General features: G+C 32.5%; 1 pseudogene; it reads left to right on the forward strand.

Annotated features, from left to right (window-relative positions):
• LOC120130153 overlaps positions 1–13,406 on the forward strand; it is a 55,990-nt pseudogene extending 42,584 nt beyond the window's left edge.
• Positions 13,407–19,628: the final 6,222 nt, after the last annotated feature.

The following is a 19,628-nucleotide window of genomic DNA, read 5'->3' on the forward strand; positions in this document are numbered from 1 at the left end:
CCGATCTATATTTTGGTGTATTTTAGAATTTTTCGACCACCGTTAACGGTGGCCGGCAGCGGTGGTCGGATCCTGACAGTGGTGGCTGACCGGGACTGTGTTCTCTCGTTTTAGAGAGAAGCCAGAGAGAACTCTGTCTCTCTTATTTTTGAGAGAGAAGAGAAATGAGAGAGCTGGCCCTTCGGGCCAGCCGTTTGGGGCATTTATACCCTTCCCAAACGACGCCATTTTGGGAGGGGTATATTTATAATTTTGCGCATGGCCAAACCCTTTCCGCAGCCATCCGAGTTTTGTAATTATTCATTTTAGTCACTGAAACTAACTTCTGAACGTTCTAATTCAGTCTTCGAATTTTATTTTATTATGTTTTAGTCCTTACCATTATTTTATATGTATATTAGAGTAAATACCCATTTTAGTCCCTCATAGTTTAATTAATATTTATCTTAATCACCTATTAATAAATTAGTTTAAATTACACTATTAGTAATTATATTTTTATAATAATTCAAAATATGCCCTTTAATTTTGATATTTTACTTTTTAGTCAATAATATTTTGTTTCTTTTCATTTTTGACCCTGATTTTTTTATATTTTGCAAATTAATATTATTGCTTTTTAATTATTATTTTGTTATTACTTTTATATTATTTTATTATTATTTTCATATTAGTCACATAAATATATATTTTTTAATTAATAATATTTATTTATTTTCAATATCAAAGAAAAGGGCAATCTTAATACAACTGGATGTCCTATTCTGGTATTTTAAATAATTAAATATTATAAAAATTATAATTTAGTTTTATTTAAATTATTTTTAGGAAAAATTATTACATATTTTAATATTTATTTATTTAAATATTGAAGGAAAGAGCCGTCTTAGAACAACAACAAGCCCTTTTCTAATATTTTTAAATAAATAAATATCTTACTATATTAAAATAATTTATTATTATTATTTATTTATTTTTTAATATCAAAAGAAAGAGTTGTCTTAAAGTACCTAGAAGCCCTTTTCTGATATTTCTAAATAAATAAATTTGTTATTTAAATATATATATATTATTTAAATTATAAATAACAGGACTATAAATTAAATATATCTTTGAATTTTTAATAATAGAGACAATTTATAATTAAAAAGTATCAATTTTGGGCGTTGTAGGGGTGCTAATCCTTCCCTAAACGTAACCGACCACGAATCCCTTTTTATTATTAAAAAGAACGAATTTTTGGTTAAAATGTAGATCAATTTATCTTTTAATCGATGTTTTCTTAAAAACTCTTTTAAAGGATGATTTTTAGGTATTCGACCTACCTTACCCAAAAGGCCGATGGCGACTCCCAAATTATTTTAAAAACCATTTATTAACATCACTTTTCATGCCAAGTAAAAAATTCGTGCCCGGACGAAAAACGGTTACGACAGCTTGGCGACTCCGCTGGGGAATGTCAAACTTTAAAATTAATTATAAATTGTCTCTATTAATTAGAAATTAAAAATTCATTTATGTAATTTTTTAATTCTTTTCTTTCAAATTTTTATGATTTTCATAAAATTTATTATATTTTTATTTTTACTTTATTTTTAAATATTAAAATTTTCATTTAATTATTTGTCAAAGGTTTGAATATTTCTCCTCACACACAACACTTGCATTGCATAACATAAGCTTTTTAATCAAGCTTATCCCTTTTAAGTGGGAGTGAAAGCGATGTCTTCGTGAGAATTTATTCTCCATGTCAGACCTAGCAAGTAACTTTCGGGGTTCATATGCTCTATGTCTTCGTGAGAATTTATTCTCCGTGTTAGACATAGAGAAATGTGTCCCCTCGAATTGAACTCGATCCGCTTAAGTCTGTAATTGACTAGGATTGAGGGTTGACATCCCAAGGGGGCATTAACAAGGACAGTTCGAGTACCTTTACTCCTAGAACTGAAAACCTACATATAATAAACCCTAGAAACTCTCCCGATCTGAAACCATGCCGAAATTTTGTCAGTAGGTATACACAAAGGAGAAACAAGCTCTAGCTTTTAATTTATTTTATTTTCTTTTCTTTTTCCTGAATAAATGCATGCGAACTAAAAATCATGCAGTTAGGTTAATTTTTTCAAACAAAGCATGGAACTAGAAAGAATGAGGTAAAGATTTATACCTTGATAGATATATTTTTTATCATTAGTTGGTACTAACTATTCTATTTTTTCTTATTTTTTTCATGCATGTTACATTGCTCTAATCTGTTCATATTGATTTCTTTTGTTTACATTGCATAATCATGGCATAACCAAAAGGTGTTTACTTGAAAGACTGTTCATCATATTGGAAAGAAATCGTAAATGGACAAAAAGTTTTATGATCAAACAAAATATGATGCGGCCAAGAAAAGACATCCTGAGGGAACTATGAAGATAGAGGAGAGCTATGCACCTAAAGATCATGTGTCCATTAAGGAGCAAGAGGAGATACGAGAAATAAAAGAGCAGATGTCCAAGATAATGGAAAGAATATCTGTTTTACTAAAGGAAAAGAGATTCATGCACAAAATGATATAGAGATCAATAAACATAATCTTGCAATTTCAGATATGCAAGGGACTTCTGATCCTAATCAATTGGAGAAGTTACAGACAATCATCATTCGTATTCACAAGTCATCTGGAGATACCAAAGAAATAGTGACAACTGTAAAAATTCCTAGAGATGAGAAGAAATCATACAATTTGAAATCGTCGAAGTTTAGTCTGCTACCGACGTCTAAAACTCAGGTGCAATCCAAGACAAAAGGCGGTTCTTATTTTGATGATATCCCTATATCATATAAAGAGTTGTATGAAAAGTTTCTTGAAGCACGAGAAGTAGCTCCATATTACATAAAACCATTCCAACCTCCATATCCAAATTGGTATGACATCAACGTTCATTGTGAATATCATGTCGGAGTTCAAGGACATACCATCGAGAATTGTCTTGCCTTAAGATGGAGAGGAGTGGCAACACAAGTTCAACCTCCCATATTAGAAGAAGAAATATCACGTATGTTTCGTGATTCCCTTCCAGCGCCTTTCTTCGAGTTAATGCATGCAAATCCGACAAAGGAATTCGGGAATCTTGTGACAAGTGGAGATTTAATTGAGAATGTAATCAGTGAAGAAAACTCAAAAGTCACATCCAGGAGCCCGACGGATCAAAAAGTAAAAGCTGATCATATGAATGAGTGTCGCATCCAGAGTCCTCGCAATTGCAAAAGAAAAAGAGCAAGTAACTGTTCAGATCGACCAAAGAAATTCATGCGATCAAGAAAAACTTTGGAAGTGTTCCAAACTTCCATTTCAGACTTGTATCCTCATTTGGTTAAAGGTCAATACAGGCAATTGTAGGCCACTGTTAAAAGAAATTGAGATGCTTGTTGACAAATGGGTTTTGACACAAGAAATGATCAAGAAATGGGGGGCGAATGAAGAAAAGAACCATGATCCTATTATATACCCAACATTATAGGAATAATGAGGCATGATGCATAAACAAGTGGAAATGTTATCTACCACTGTATTACCTTTCTACTTTCAGCATTTTGTTTAAACTTGTTTTTTGTTCCTTTCTCCGCTTTTTGTGCAATAAATAAATTTGTTTTGCTTTTATGGTTATGAGCAAGGAATCAAGTTTTAATCTTGAGATTATTGAGTATCAAGTAGATTAAATATTCTTTTAATTTTTCAAGAGTTATAGATCTTTGGTAAGTGGTAAAATTATATCTTCCATATCCCATCCAACGCCAATTATTCGACTCGTACTAAAACCAAATTCTGACACTACAATTATCTGAGACTCTGAAGAAATGTCTCTACCTGTTTTTGAGAAACTCACTCTAGATGTTTACTTTTTCGGGTAGAGTTGATCGATTCATTATACTACCTTCCACCATATACATGACTTTAAAAGTCACACATTTGTCCTTCCAAACACAAAACCACCATAAACCAAATAACCTCAAAAGAACCAAACTTTCAATTATTCGTGAATTTACTATAAGAAGAGACGAAATGAGGCATCATGGACCAACTCATTGAAGATAATTTCGAGTGATTAGGGCATACTCAAGAAGAAGGAAAAAGTGATTAATTGAAATAAATATATCATGCATTAATTACATTTTTCATGTAAGTAAAGTTAATCTTGAATATTCATCCCCCTGGAGATACCTCTTTTTACAAGGACTTCTATGTATGAGATGACTAAACTTCGTGCACAGATCAAGCACGCTAACTCAGTGTCATATCACCCAAAGATGAATGGGGAATTTGCAGGAGCAAATAAGAACCTTAAGGGGATCATTACAAAGACCACTGAAGTTTACAAAGATTGGCACGAGAAGCTACTTTTTGCCTTATATGCATATTGAATTACTGTGTGAACTTTTACTGGGGCAACACGTTATTGTTTAGTCTATGGGATGGAAGCAGTATTACCAATTGAAGTTGAGATCCCATTATTTTGTATCCTAAAGGAGGAAAAATTGGAGAAGACTGAATGTATCCAATTTCTATTTGATCAATTAAACCTTATTGATGAGAACCAATTGAAAGCTATTTGCCATGGGCAGATGTATCAGAAATGGATGATGAAAGGTCACAAACAGAAAATACATCTGAGAGAGTTCCAAGAGGGTGATTTAGATGTGATATAGTGTTTAAAAAGATCTTGCCTATACATAAAGATTTTCGTGAGAAATGGATGTCTAATTGGGATGGGTCAAATATTGTAAAAAAGGCCTTTTCCCGAGAAACGTTGATCTTGGCAAAAATGTGTGGGAAAGTTCTGAGAAACCAAATAAACTCAGATTCTGTCAAGAAATATTATACTTGAAGAAGAAAAAAGGACAAAAAGGAAAAGGAGGTGTTCAAATCAATTGAAATCTTATACTCATCCAGCAAAGAAAGAAGAAGGAAAAAGAAAAAAAAAAAAACAAAAATAAAAAAAGGGAGAAATTGAATCAAGATAGGTGACTCATGGAGCCTCAAGTTACAAAATGGATCGAGTACAATTAATTTGAAGATTCATATTCAACAAGAAGAGCAAGAAATGATGAAGATATGAGAAAATGGAAATGAACCCAAAATTTGGCAGTTTAGAGGGATCCAGATGATGGAAAAATCCCCAGCAAGGCAGATCCAAGTCAAGCAAAGCAAGATTGAAGGCATCCAATTAAGGGAGAATATCTTCAGAATTCATTCCGCCTCTCAAGATTGATTTTTATTTGCAAAAATTAGTTTTTAAAATCCTTAATGCATGATATGAAAAATGATAAAAAGGGGGTTCAAGATGTAAATTTTTAAATAACATCTTAGAACCAAATGAGGATTTGAGTTGAAAACCTGAAAAGGCAGCTCGAATATTGAATGGTGCAACAACGACATAAGAGATGATCTTAAGCTCTTAATGAAGCACCACACATCCCAAAGATGTTCCTGAGAATTTGGAAACGAGAAGCATCTCTACAAGATGAGCATAACAACCATTTCTTCAAGTTAGTGGAAGCCCGAAGCGACATACTGAATCAACTTGAAAGAACCTACTTTACCAAAATCAACCTACACCTCAAATCAGTCAATAATTTTGACACTTGCCATAGGACTATGATTTTTAAATGATTTAAAAGTTTAGTTGATTTATTTGATATTCATTAAATTCATTGTTTATTATTTGATTATATTGTGAACCTGAAAGGGGTAATACTTTACAAAATTCTTTCATTCTTCAATAAAGAAAGGAGAAAAACATTTTCAAATAGGACAGTCTCAAATGAGGAAGGTCCTTGAAGCAATTGTTTCTTATTATACCTTTATTGTAGAAAAAGAATGAACGAGGCCAGAATAATGAAGCACTTCACATTTTTGAAGGCAAGTGGTCCAAAAAGCCAGAAAGTCTGGAAAATTGAACTTGTGACGATCTCCTGTGATATTATTAGCAATTCATCAAGAAAGATTATCATTTATCTCATGCTGAGGGCAATAAGCATCACCAGACAAATTATTTTCCCCAGCCATCAATTCATGTTCTCTAGAATATTACATCATAGAGCCATGAACAAGTCACTACCTGCGCTCTGGTTATACCGTGATACTGGCTCAAGTCTTGATACATCATTGCTACTTCTTCTATGCCGATCACTTTCTTTGTCAAGATGATATTCATTATGTCTTTCAGAAGATTTTGAATTTGAATTTGAGGACGTATGACACAGAATAAGACATTGGAACAGAATCTACCCTTATAAGCCTTTTATATAGGATAACATTGGTTACAGGATTCCAAAAGTTGAAGATGACCAGTTTTACTGTCAACTAAACCGTTCCGTGAGTCGAAAAGAGTGGGATATATTGAAGCAGCAGAAGAAACAGTTGTCGTAGCAGTCATTAATCTTTTAGTTCATCCTGATGATGTTTAGTGCTTCCATTAGGATGTTACGCTGGATGCCACTGACAACAAGGTCAAATTTGACAAATCTACTCATCAATTGCTCCAACCGATCATCATTCAATTCTTACACATCTACCTTTAAAGGTATGCCAAGACAGTAGAAGGCAACCTCTGCATCACTGATCCCAGAAAAAAAAGACAGGACATTGATATCACCGGAGAACATGTCTCTAGCAGTTCCTCATGTATGGTTTTTAGGGAAACCTAGAAGCATTTCTACCTCATCAGGTTCAAGTGGAACAATTTTATTCCTTCCAACCCATACCAGATTCCATTTTCAGCACTCATCAAGAACATACTTCTGGACAATCGAAGGTGACTCATCGTCATAAGCTTCAAGAGCCTTACGGATCCTTTCTGTCAATTTGGCACTTCCTGTACATGTTTGTAAACAGATCAACTTTATCCCAGGAAGGTCACCAGTTTGTTGTCAATGGAAAAACATCATGTATAGTGCTATGAGAAAGTAGAATAAGAGGAAATCTGTTCTCAATTGGCAGATTATGAATATAGCCCCATTTTCGGGCAGCAGCACAAAAATGCTTCGAATCTACAAATTCTGGCTCTACATTGTATAAGTACCGTGACATTTTGGTCCAAACACCAACTGGAGCAAGCACCATGTTCTCATAGTAAAAATAAGGAGGCACAATAGCATCTTCTGGAAGTGTTCTTTGAGTTATATGATCTGGTTCGGTAGGAACCCCAAAACCAATCATTAGAATTGAAAGATGAATTGTATGATCGTCTTCGTTAAGAAGCTTCTTTTCAAGCTTCCTCTACTTCTTCCTTTTCAAAAATCATAGCCCAAGTTTCGCCTTTGTATATAATTGGGGTCATTGCATAATGAATTCCTATCTTCTACTAAAAGAAGTGCGTCAGTAGCCTCAGCCATTTGATCAGCACATATAAAATCTGTCAACTCTGCAATTGATGAATTCAGACCATATCTCTTCATGGCTATTGAAGTCTCAGCTTCTGAGTACCCCATTTTCGTCAAGTATAACAATTTATTCTCCTCATCAGAATCAGAATTCAGGATTTCCTCGGTATCAGAAAGAACTATCAATATTTGTGAAATCATCATGAAAGATCGCTTCATAATCAGATGAGTTGTTATCAAATCAACATGTTGCATGGGGGTGGATTTTTCAAGAGCATGTACCATTGTTTATATAGTCTTGCCAGTGCACCAGATTACTGTTTACAAAAATTGGTTTCTCTCCCACAGAAAAGTATATTTCAGAGATGGCCTTCATTGAAAGATGATAAGCCATTGTGTCAGCCTGGAACAGATTACCAAAACAATTTATACTGTTCTGTCTGACTAAATCCCTCCAGATACAGAAAATGGTCACCTCATTCAGAAGACACATATCTCAGACGTTTTTGTCAGAATGATTGAGTACTTCTTAAGTTTGTGACAATATGAAGAGAGTTTCTCCAGTTACTTGACAATACTACTGTTTAGTGACACCAGAATGAGAGTATTCAAGATAAACAGATTTGGGGCACGAATAAAGCTACAAGTACCTATAACAGTTCATTGTCAAAATTGGACCTCGTGGGGATCATGACTTTTCAGTTAAACAGACATTGAGAGTGAATCAGACAGACCTAGAGGGACATCTTGAGTCCCATTTCAACCAGAAATAGAATATTGGGGCATTTTGAAGGCTCACAACAATATGAATATTTGGGCATTCTTGGAGGCTCATCTCAACAAGAAATAATGTGAACACACTTTTAACATCTGTAGAAGCAAATGTTGGGGGCATTTTTAAAGGTTCCTTCAGACAGATCCATGTGGGGAATTTTGAAGGCTCAGATTAACAAGAAGCAAATGTTGGGGCATGTTGAAAGCCCCTTTCAATCAGAATCAGGACTGTTTATGCATTTTTGAACGTTCGTATCAGCAATGCTGGGACATGCTGAAGGCCCATATCATCATGTGTTAAAGATCATTGATTTGAGAAAATATTTCCAATGAGACAGAAAGATATGAAGAATGAAAATGATAAAACAGTGACAGTCGAGCTGACTATACATAATTGCTTCGTTCATCAGGCAGTTGCATTAGAATCTTGTTGTTGAACAAATATCTATTCAGCAAGTATGGTTTCAAATACCTAATCTTCTTAAACCATGTGTCACATGACAATGTGTTCTTTGATAAACTACATCATGATTGCATGAATAAAGATGATCCCCAGGTAGACTACTCGATCCAGGGTTCAGTTCCTCAAGATCTCATCTTTGAATTTTGTATTATATGTGTCGGTGATGATTGGAAATATTTCTTTGAGATTCCTGGCAGTTAGTTACAACCATACTGTTAGGATTACGAAGCTATTTTTCACAATAGTTTTCTCTTAATCGATGACATTGGAAAGGGAGACTCGACACACTTACATTACTGTTATTCCCGCTATTACTGGGGTTATCATTGCCAGCCATGCTGAACTGAATTTTTATCTATTTTTGGGTTTTATCATGTGCTTTTCATCCCCAGCAGCAAGAATTCCACGTATATCTTTTTGTATATGGATCCTATAGCTGAAATGTTTCTACTTTCTACAATGCTCATTACAGAAGAAAACGTGATCAGTATTTCACTCGCCTTTGCCCGAGATGATATCGAGATCAATTAGTGTCTCCTATTCAATTCGACACCAGCACATTTTGTGAATTTGACCAACTTTTTGGTCATACCAGTATTTCACTTGTATTCCCATTGAGTTTTGTTCTCAAGTGGTCTTGTGACATCATACAAAAACTTTGAACACCATGCAAAGAGCTTCATTGACCAACAATTCGAAGAGAAGCCACAAGAGATGAAGAATGTGTTGTCAAATGTTTTATGAACCAGTGATTATGGTGTTGAACCAATGTTATTATCATATGGTTTTCCTTTATTGATACAAGATGAAGTCTGTCTTCTTCAACCCCAAGATTAGAAATGAGATATGATGAAGATTTCTTTCTACAGAAGGAGAGCTGAAATTTTAACAACAAGAAACTAGTGGAGCCAACTAAGGTTGAACGACATGTTGTTGTTAAGCATCTCGACATGATATGGTCCAAGTTGCCTTATTCGAGATCTGATTATATGTGGAGACATGAAAAGAATTGGAATAAATCTTCCTTGTGATATGTTTCAAGAGTTAAATTAGAACAGACTCTACTCTCCTAATTAATCCCTACTGAGTCAAGCATATCTACATCTACACTCTTCAAAGATGATAGATTCTCTTTTCAAAGATGAAAGCTTTATTGGATTTCTACACAAGTCTAGACAAAGAAAGCCGGTGTTACCAAAGATAAAATGGGGCATCAAAGTCATAGTTCTGACTACGGCAAGAGTTCCACAAATGAAACATTTCTTCTAAGACTTAAATGAAGCGAAGAAGTCACCAAGATACAAGTTGATCAGATGATTCTGCAGAAATGCAAGCTTGATAGCATAAGTGTCTACACTGATATCTAGAGGTAACCCTGGCAATAAATGATGAAGTGAAGGAAGACCAAGTTCACCACTTTGAAGTCAAATGAAGATTGCATCAACATTCATGCATTCATAAGAATATCATTTACACAATAGACAATGCATTACATTGATACATCTGAGTGCATTCAAACATGAAGTTTTACAGATCTTCAGAAGAACAAGAAGATTCATGGAAAAAATACCTTACCAGAAGAAGATATTCAAAACTGCAAATACAGGAATCACGCCAACATCTGAAGAATAGATGGACATAATCCACAAAAACAACCTTATCTTAAGATTGGAGCATGTTACCCAATCAACATGTTATTTTGAAAAATAATGAGAAAACGATTTTCATAGTTTCTCATTTTATCTTTTCTAAAATGAAATTGTTAAAAAGTAAGAAAACGATTTCCTTAGTTTTTTACTTAGTAAACTATTTCCCACATCTGTAAGTCCTACAGTGCATGATGTTTCCAAAAAGCCTTCGGGAGCTTTTTGATGTTTTCAAAGCCTTAGGGTCATCTGTAAGTCCTACAGTGCATGATGTTTCCAAAAAAGCCTTCGGGAGCTTTTTGATGTTTTCAAAGCCTTAGAGTCATCTATAAGTCCTACATTGCATGATGTTTCCAAAAAGCCTTCGGGAGCTTTTTGATGTTTTCAAAGCCTTAGTGTCATCTGTAAGTCCTACAGTGCATGATGTTTCCAAAAAGCCTTCGGGAGCTTTTTGATGTTGTTATTTTGAAAAATAATGAGAAAATGATTTCCATAGTTTCTCATTTTATCTTTTCTAAAATGAAATTGTTAAAAAGAAAGAAAACGATTTCCTTAGTTTTTTTACTTAGTAAATTATTTTCCACATCTGTAAGTCCTACAGTGCATGATGTTTCCAAAAAGCCTTCGGGAGCTTTTTGATGTTTTCAAAGCCTTAGGGTCATCTGTAAGTCCTACAGTGCATGATGTTTCCAAAAAGCCTTCGGGAGCTTTTTGATGTTTTCAAAGCCTTAGGGTCATCTGTAAGACCTTCAGTGCATGATGTTTTCAAACATTTCCATCCCACCAAATGAAAAATTATTATTTTTTTCTTCTTTGCTCTATTCTTGTTAACACAAAAATGAGCAAAGAGGGGCAACTGTAAACACTAATTTTTCCTTTCACTTAAATTATTATTTTTAAAATTATTATTATTATTATAATATATATTATTAATATTATTAAATTAAATATTACAAAACCTAAACCCATTTACAAGGCCCGTTTACTACTAACCCATACCAAAATGAAACCCTAAACATTTGGGGTTTTAGCTAGGGTTTCTAAACCCTAGCACTGCTACCGCTACCTCCAAGAACTCCCAACAACCGCCTCTGCCGACACTTCCCAAGCCAGATGGTCCAACCAGCTGCTGCCGATGCCTTGCTGCCACGCCGCCGCCTCAAGGAACACTCCAGAACGCCAGATGCCAACCAACAGCCATCCCTACGGTGAGTCACCAGCCTAGCTTTGGTGATTCACCGAGGTTTCCCTCTCAGGACCGGTCCAAACAAAACTCTGTGGTGGCTATAAAAGTCACTGAATCCTGCAAAAAAAAAGGAGAGGCCACAGCAAGCAAAGACAGAGAGCAAGAGACCAAAAATTGAAGCAAAACACCAACAAACCACAAAGCAAACAACAAAACAAAAAGAGAAGAGCGAGAGAAACTAACCGAGGAAGACAACACCTCAATCGGAGTCACCACTGGCCTCCAAGCATCACCAAAAACCTTCGAAAACCGAAGGTACTTTCGTAGATTTGCTCCGATTGGGAGCTTTTTAGGGAAAAAGAACACGAGAATCGGTTTTAAATCGTCCCGATCTATATTTTGGTGTATTTTAGAATTTTCTGGCCACCGTTTACGGTGGCCGGCAGCAGTGGTCGGAGCCCGGTAGCGGTGGCTGACCGGGACTGTGTTCTCTCGTTTTAGAGAGAAGCCAGAGAGAACTCTGTCTCTCTTATTTTTGAGAGAGAAGAGAAATAAGAGAGCTGGCCCTTCGGGCCAGCCGTTTGAGGCATTTATACCCCTTCCCAAAGGACGTCGTTTTTGGAGGGGTATATTTGTAATTTCACGCATGGCCCTTTCCGCATCCATCCGAGTTTTGTAATTATTCATTTTAGTCACTGAAACTAACTTCTGAACATTCTAATTCAGTCTTCGAATTTTATTTTATTATGTTTTAGTCCTTACTAGTATTTTATATGTATATTAGAGTAAATACCCATTTTAGTCCCTCATAGTTAAATAATATTTATCTTAATCACCTATTAATAAATTAGTTTAAATTGCACTATTAGTAATTATATTTTTATAATAATTCAAAATATGCCCTTTAATTTTGATATTTTACTTTTTAGTCAATAATATTTTGTTTATTTTCATTTTTGACCCTGATTTTTTTATATTTTGCAAATTAATATTATTTATTTTTAATTATTATTTTGTTATTACTTTTATATTATTTTATTATTATTTTCATATTAGTCACATAAATATATATTTTTAATTAATAATCTTTATTTATTTTCAATATCAAAGAAAAGGCCAGTCTTAATACAATTGGATGTCCTATTCTGGTATTTTAAATAATTAAATATTATAAAAATTATAATTTAGTTTTATTTAAATTATTTTTAGGAAAAATTATTACATATTTTAATATTTATTTATTTAAATATTGAAGGAAAGAGCTGTCTTAGAACAACTAGAAGCCCTTTTCTAATATTTTTAAATAAATAAATATCTTACTATATTAAAATAATTTTTTTATTATTTATTTATTTTTTAATATCAAAAGAAAGAGCTGTCTTAAAGTACCTAGAAGCCCTTTTCTGATGTTTCTAAATAAATAAATATGTTATTTAAATATATATATATATATATATATATATATATATTCTTTAAATTATAAATAACAGGATTATAAATTAAATATATCTTTGAATTTTTAATAATAGAGACAATTTATAATTAAAAAGTACCAATTTTGGGCGTTGTAGGGGTGCTAATCCTTCCTTAAACGTAACCGACCACGAATCCCTTTTTATTATTAAAAATAACGAATTTTTGGTTAAAATACATATCAGTTTATCTTTTAATCGATGTTTTCTTAAAAACTCTTTTAAAGGATGATTTTTAGGTATTCGATCTACCTGACCCCAAAGGCCGATGGCGACTCCCAAATTATTTTAAAAACCATTTATTAACATCACTTTTCCCGCCAAGTAAAAAAATTCGTGCCCGGACGAAAAACGGTTACGACAATATGTATTTTAATTTGTCAACATTTTACTAATTTCTTTGGATAAAAAAATAGCTGCCAGAAGAAGCAACGATTATAGAGATGAACGAGGCGGTATCAACGAAACCATTGTCACTTATACTTCAATGAACAATCTAAGTCTCTCCTAAACCTATCAAGTATATCATTTCGTCAATCTTGTTTGTTTTTTTTTCCAACTGCGAGGCCTGCGAGCATAATTGGATATCAAATGAATGCTTAGAACAGTTTCTTTTTATGCTTTCGTCTTAGAATCCCCATCGTCTTTGTCTGCAACTGCGATGGTCATATATGTATATATATATATATATATATATATATATATAAGATTCTTCTTTTTCTAATCATTTCTTTTAACACAAACATGTATACATGACCAAAGCAGTCATTGACGAGGACCGTGGGTGTACTACAACAATGGCATAAGAAGAAGCAATCTTGAGTTTTCATTTGATATTTAGTGGGGTTTGGAGGCCTCGTCTTTGGAATGGAAGAAAGAAGTTTAAGAAAATGATCTTGATTATCATATTTTGAGATTCGATGCTTTACTCTTTAGGGATTAGTTGTTGTATTGGAATTCAATCTGATTGATTTATGTAGACAGAAGAAACCCAGTACTCGAAAATGCAGTTTCAATTTTGTATAGGTATGAATCAGTTAGCATATTGCATAATATATGATTAGAAAAAAACTTATGAAATTAATGTTTTCCTTAATTTATTTCCACTGATTCTCATTTGTATTAATGTGTCATTCCCATTTGAGATACTAACACAATTATCAATAAACTTCAAAGAGTATCGTCTCTCTTTTTCTCAATTTTCCATCTTTCACCTGTTTTTCACTTTGGGGTTTGTTTATTAATCCTCTTCTGGATTTGTAGAAGTTTCGTCTTCCATTTTAGGCTTAATTTTACATTTAGAAAATTTTATTTTTTTAGCGTTCTCATAACATACTACAAATGTGATAAAAGTATAATTGATGTTATCTTGTAAAAAACTATGATAAATTGGAAACTTTGAGGCGTCTAATGGTAAAGATGGAGATCCGAATAATGAATTTATCAATTCATATTCTGCTCCAAGAGATCTTTACAGTGATGTTTTATATGCTCAAAACAATGGAGTGATAAATACAAAATTGATACTTAAAGTAGGGTACATGTGAATTGCGTTGCGTAAGGAAAATGAGAAATCACATATCCCACATTGGTGGGATAACAAGCATGTGAATGGTTTATATACATCAACCCACTTGCTAGACATTGAATGAATTGGATTAACATTTTGCCCCACACGTAGGTTCAGGTGGGAGTAAATCCAAGCCCGTCTAACCCATTGGGCTTAGGGCTTACTCGTATGATGTTGGCGACGTGAATGTTCGAACCGGTTGGGCCCTTCAGGGGCCAACGACATGATTTTTCCATTTTCCATAAATGTTGGGTTAAAATCCGAAAAGCCTATAACTTTCTTCATTTAGAAACCCCACACTTTTTCTTTCTCTTTCTTTCTATTTTAGTTCTTCTTCTCCAAGAAAACTTTAAACGTTGTTTTGCCGGTAACCATAGCTCTATTTGCTAGACCACTCATACCATTAGAATCCTTGCATCTTCATGAGTTCACTTTTGTAATCTCTCTCGTTGGCGTGTGGAGAGGTGAACAGTAGGAAGTTTCGAACAAATCGATATCGAGCTCTCTGCCATTCATTGTTGTGGACCAAGCTTGGTAAGTGTCTGAAAACCCTTCAAAAATGTTTATTAAATTTTTTTGAGAATTGTTTTGGCCATCAGAATCATTGTACGCGCCCCTACACATTGACGCTGTGCGTGGGGTTTATTCACCATCTAGTGGACCTTCTAGAAGTGAGTCAACTCGATCTACTGACCAGTATCCGACCTGACCGCCCGATCTAACCCATAAACCAGTCCGACCCAATTCTTTCGACCCAAACTCGACTGACTCAATTTCCAGACTAGCCCAATCATGTCGAGCTAAGCCATTGACTGTTGACCCCATTGACCACAACCGTTAACCACTTCCATTAACTGTTGACTATCTCTGTTGATTGTTGATTGGTATTGACTTCAACCATTGATCGAAGTTGACTTTTTTTGAAAACCTCTCTCTTGATTTTTTTGATGTCATGAGTCCAATTTTGCGATATGTTTCACCAAATTCTGATCTAAAATCCCCAAATCAAGCCCGCTAAACTGAAAATGCTTAGTATTTTTAGCATTTTTACTTATTTATATGGGATTTGATTATGGAATTGATCTGAGATTATATTTTCATGAAGTTGCTTGTGATTACCCTGATCAAGGCTCGACTAGATCCAATGCTTCTTGTACGACAAATCAGCTCAATACAAATTCTTTGAGAGTCATTACAACAAATTTTTCAATTTATGACTAAATTTCTATATGGTATTGCGTATAACGTTACAAAACATACTATAATGTGACGTTTTTTCTTTTCTTCGTATTTACTGATTAATGGTATATCTTTTATGACAATTTTAAAAATAGTCATTGATTTTCGTCACTATATGTTTGGCGCCAAAATCTTCTCACCATTTGTTTTGGTAGGAAACCTTTTAATGACATTTAGATAAAATGATGACGCTGTAAAATCGTCTCAAATGAAAAAAGTATTAGTGATGAATTATTATAATGACGATTCGTTTTGAATTAGTGATGTTGCACATTTGTCAATAATAAGTTTTATTCGTGATAATTTAATTCATCATATTTTATAAGACAGTAAAAGTGACTTTTTGTTATTGTCACAAAAAATGGTTTTAGTATGAAGAAATAAATTATTTTTCACTTATTGTTATCTCTCTTTTTTATATGACGCTTTTAAAAGACGCCATGAAATTTTGTCACTTAATGTTAAAAAATAAATAATCTAACAATCTTATTAAACAATGTAATTTGCATAGTTTTTTTTGTATTTTTAATTTTATTGACATTATTTTGTATTAGATTATCTCACGTTCAAAGAATTCTTTAGAGAAAAACATAAAATAAAAAATTGTAAAACAAAAAAGGTGACATTTTATTTGTGTCATAGAAAATGATTTAAGGTGACAAAAACTACTATTTATCACTAATTATTATATATCTTATATTTATACAACTCTTTTTTAAAAATATCATCAGATTATGTAACTTAATGTTTGGAGCCAATAATTAATGTAAAAAATTGGTGCGAAAAATCTGTTATTGATGAATTTTTGACATCTTGATTGTGTGACTAATTTAAAGCATTATTAGTGATGTATTTTTAATTTTTTTTAAATAATAAAAAATTGTGAAAATGCCTTTTTAAATTGTTAAAAATTATAGAGTAATAAAAAATTATTGAAAGCCATAAAATGATAAAAAAAATATCTTAAATATTAAGCCATCAACATCACTTAGAAACAGACTGTGATAATCATTTTTGAACATGAGAGAATCCCATAAGAAATAATTAATCTAATGCAAGGTTAATTCTATTAAAATGTATTCGAGAAATATCAAATGACTTGAATTGACAAGAGGATATATTTGTTTAGGAAAGAAGCTAGTTTTGTTTTTATAATTTTTAAAAGTTTTAATATTTTTTAATTTTTAAAAAATTTAATATTTAATATTTTTTAATTTTTAAAATAATTTAATATTTTATTTATTTCAGTTATTTTATATTTTTCTAATAATTTTTTATTTTTTCTAGCTTAAACATCTATTACTTTCCCTCCGTATAATATTTACTTGTTTATTTCTGTCGTAGCCATTTTTTGGGTTGAGCCCATAATTGGGATTCGACTTGAATAAATGGGATAGAGCCGCCACCGATCTTTTAAAAAATATTTAGGTTGATCAGACACCATCTTATCTTATCTGCGTTCTACCAGTAATATGTAGGATTCAAGAGTCGGTTATAGTCAATGAAGGATTAACACCCTTGTATTGCCCTTTCAGTACTAATTTAATTTACAGTTGTCTTAATTAAGAGAATTGAAAGTTAAATTAAAAAGTAAAAAAATTGATCCAAATTACTTACCTTTAATTGATTTAAGAATACTCCTAAAAGGTCAAAAAGATATTAAAAATGAAGTATTGAATTAATCATAGAAAAAGAAACAAAAAATAAAATTATAATGTTTTAAACGAAATAAAAATATATATACATGCCTAGAAATAGAAAACAAATAAATCACATATATTGAAAACATAAAGTAATATAAATAATACAAAGAAAAAGGGTAATTAAACTAAAAAATAATTGTAAGATCGTGTATTAACAAAGACAAAAATTAAATAATTAAAACAAAAATAAAAGAAATAATAAAAATAAATAAATAAATAAATAACAAATGTTGGATCAAGAACTCATAAAATATATGACTTTAAAAATATAATTAAATAAACATGAATTGAATAAAGAAAAGAACCAAATTAAAAGAAGAAATAAAGTATATGGCGAATTTAAAAGAAGAAAACGAAATCAAATTTAAATTTAATACGTGAAAAGGATTATAAAGATAATAGAGGGACCAGGGCTGCAATTAGCCCTTATCCGATTAAAAACAAGCGGATCCTGGGGTGAAAACGGTCGGGTAGCGGGTCGGCTATAGAGCCCAAAAATCATAAATAAAATTCATTTTTTTCTTCTCCCAAATCGATCAAAACCATTTCAAACAAAACCTCTGAAATGTTCTTCGTGTTCTTCATAACACGAAGAACATTCAACCAAACCCAGAATTTGCATGCTTCGTCTCGTTAGCCTCCGTAGATTGGCGCTGACCGTCGCTCATCGGTGGTGAATCCATAATATTTTTACACCGTTCGAAAGTCTATTATCTCATCTTTCCAAAAATCCAATTTGTTTTCACAAAAGAGCCTCGAGGAGGGCTAGATCTGAGGAAAACTATTCGAAAACCCCCTAATCATCGACTACTCTATTTAAAAAATGGAAATAAATAAAACCCCAATAAATAATACATGCCAGCAAGCCGAGAAGAAAAATTACCTTCTTTATTGATTTCCTTTCGAGTTACAAGTGTTATTTTTGGCTTCAATCTAACTTGTTTTTTGTTAGATTTTTGCAAGGATTTATAGCATTAGGAGTCCCTTATTTACATTCGGTTTTTGTGTTTTATTAGGATAGAAATACACATTTTTCAATCCTATAGAATCACGTTGTTGGGTTGATTGTTGTTGTTGCTGGAAAATTGTTTTCCACTAGGGGATGATTTCCTCAAGTCGGTCGAACTCCACTTTGCTCGGTGGTCTATTTTTGGCCATTGGATTGGCTATAGATCCAAGGGCTCAGGATCGTGTAGTGCGTGATAACATTTTTAGGGTTTTATAAACCCTAGCTGATATGCGATCTGGGCCATTCGATTGATTCTTGATCCTAACGGCTGAGAATCGTGCGTTGTTATTACTTAAGTTGAAAACCCTATTTTATTAGGTTAGGCGAACTTGGGTCGGGTCGGTTTGCTGGGTCATGCCTGCCACCCAATTGGGCTCTTTCTTCTGGATTTGGACTTGAATCTATTGGGACCAAAATAAAAAAAGAAAATAAATAAAATAAAAATAAAATAAATATTTTATATAATATATATTTTCGAAATGTTTAAAAATTATATATTATATATATATTTTCAAATTGTTTTCAAAAACTATATATTATATATATTTTCAAAATATTTTCAAAAACTATATTATATATATATTTTTCAATATATTTTCAAAAACTATATATTATATATATGCTTTCAAAACGTTTTCAAAAACTATATATTATATATTTTTTTCAAAATATTTTCGAAAACTATATATTATATATATTTTAAAAATATTTTCAAAAACTATATATATATATATATATATATATATATTTTCAAAATGTTTTCAAAAACTATATATTCAAAATGTTTTCAAAAACTATATATTTATATGTATATTATTAAATAACACCCCGGGCAAAAATGATTGACTATAGTTGTCCCTCTTCGCCCATTATCGTGTAACAAAAATAGGGTAAAGAAAACAAAGGCACAAATTTTTGTTTAGTGCATATGGGCAATATGCTTTTATGAGAATGGTTGACTTCTGAGCTTGAAATTTCAACTTAAGGTTGCCGTTGAATTTTTATCAACTACCATTTGCTGTGGAATTGAGAATAGAAGGGGGTGACTTCCTGTTGTTGAGTCATACTGTGGATGACTTAGGAATTGTTTTTGAACAATGATATCCTTCATTGGGAAGTTAAAATCATAATTCGAAATTTGAATTGAAAAATGGCTTCTTGATGCCAATCTTAGTTAACTTTGACCTTCTTC

Source organism: Hibiscus syriacus, unplaced genomic scaffold (assembly GCF_006381635.1).
Source record: "Hibiscus syriacus cultivar Baekdansim isolate YM2019G1 unplaced genomic scaffold, ASM638163v2 tig00110515_pilon, whole genome shotgun sequence".
Classification (NCBI taxonomy): Eukaryota; Viridiplantae; Streptophyta; class Magnoliopsida; order Malvales; family Malvaceae; genus Hibiscus; species Hibiscus syriacus.